The sequence below is a fragment of the Brassica oleracea genome, chromosome C2 (genome assembly GCF_000695525.1).
Source record: "Brassica oleracea var. oleracea cultivar TO1000 chromosome C2, BOL, whole genome shotgun sequence".
Classification (NCBI taxonomy): domain Eukaryota; kingdom Viridiplantae; phylum Streptophyta; class Magnoliopsida; order Brassicales; family Brassicaceae; genus Brassica; species Brassica oleracea.
In genome coordinates, this window is record NC_027749.1 from 32,923,475 (window position 1) to 32,925,560 (window position 2,086).

Here is a 2,086-nt window from a genome sequence, read left to right on the forward strand (position 1 = left end):
GTGGCGGTCTCAGTGAATTTGTGGGTCAGGTTTGTTCGGATAACAAGTTCTAGCGCAAGAGGCGTTCCATCTTTCGTCGGCCGAGTAGAAAAGATCACCGAAGCGCGTCTACTCGGTTCTCCTGATGACCGTTAGGCGTGTTCTGTCTTTCGTCGGTCAAGTAGAAAAGATCACAGAAGCGCGTCTCCTCGGTTCTCTCGACGATCGTTAGGCGTGTTTGGTCGCCCCTCGTTGATCGAGTAATGTTAAGTTGTAGAGATTGGTTTACTATACGCTTGCTATTTTGGCGACAGAAAACGCGTTCCAGTCGTCCAAGGAGTCAATTGTTGACCGTTTCGAGAAGTCAATCGTTGACCGTTTCGAGGGCAGAAACTGGTTTGGGTACGAACCGGAGATTGGTTTTGGTTTGACCGCAAACTGGGATCCGGTTTGGTCGAGAAGCCGAACCGTCGAGAGTAGATTATTGGGCACGTAGGCGGCCTTTGAGGCCCATTTAGGCCATTCTTGACCTAATGATTGCGTTTGGGAAGTGTGCCTCCGTGTTTACTATAAATAGGTCTCTTCCTTTCCCTTTCATCATTCTTCTCTGCAGATCCAGGTATCCCTTCTAGCTACTTTTGTTTCTCTCTCTAAGTCCGTTTCGGGTAAGTTGCATCTCGATTGTCGGTCTAGTCATCCCTGGAACGGGAAACATGTCCCGAAGAGTCGACTATCGCGCGAGGAGAAAGGAAAGGCCGTTGCTACTACTCCGAGTCCGACTAAAGATATGACAGCGAATGGTAGCCTGTTGGATGAGTTCGACCTGATCCATCGCGATGCCTTGCGGGATACGGAGAACATGGGTCTATCCTAGCGTCTTTTAGTCGCCGAATCCCACAGGCAGATTTACGAGGAAGCCGCTGGTCCGGTCGAGGTTGGTAGAAGTAGTGACGCGATCAGTAGTAAGGATATTGGGAGCGATGGCCGAGAAGATCGACGTGACGGCTCGGGAAGTTCGGAACGTGGCGGTTCTGGAGCATTAAGCCAAGTTCCAAGGCCTTTGAGACAGGCTCGTCGGAGGATTCACTTTGATCAGACGGATTGCCGGCCTACGATCTATCACCCTGGTGGGATCTTCGAGGAGCTTCCTCTGCTGCCGTCTGAAGCGCTACGGGACCCACGAGCCAAAGGACAATCATGGAAGAATGTTTTCAGCACTTGCTCCTCTCACAAGACGGTGAAAGATTTGTTAAGGAAGAACGGCGGCGCTGGAGTTACGTACATCATCCCTTCTACGGAGCAACGGCCCTGGCCGCCTCCAGTTGGTTATCAATGCGTGTATGAGTCCTACTTTGGAGATCATACGAAACTCTGGTTTCCAATCCCGTGGTTGGTGATGTCATACGCATTTCGTCGAGATATCGCGATCCCTCAGCTGTTGAATGGGTCGTTGCGCATCGCTGTCATGCTGATGGTTTTGGCAGCGGAGATAGACATCTCGATGAGTGTGAGAGTGTTCGAGGAGCTGACTTTCACGAAGGCTGAGCCGAACGGGGTTTTCTCGGTAAAGATGCGCTCCAACTACAACGTCTTGACTGGTTATCCAAACAAGACGAAAGATTGGCAGCGTTCGTACTTCTACATCAAGTCTGAAGAACATGCTTTCGAAGAGCCACCCGGGGACGACTACCGCATTCTCTGGAATAAAAAACTTCGTAGAAATTAACCGTTGGAGTCGTGTTTTACTCGCTGGTTCTAACCGTTTCCTCTTTGTTTTGCAGTTCGCCATCCGACTACAATCGTATACCCGGAGAAATTCTTTGAGAGTCCTCAGGCAATTGCAGCGCACAGCCACCTTCGTTGGCCGGATCTCAGTCGAGAGTGGATACGTCGTCAACAGGCTAGAATTGCAAGAGGTAAGTCTGTCGCGAGGATCTTCTTCGAGTTTAGCCGTCATAATTGGTTGATGATTCGTACTGATCTTATATTTTGGTCGTCCTTTGCAGTTGATTGGGAGTCGAGACTTCCTTGTGTTCCTGGTCCACGTAAATTGTGTCACTCTCTGTTTACTCGGAAATAACCGAAACTGCTAAACAAAGCTAGAGAG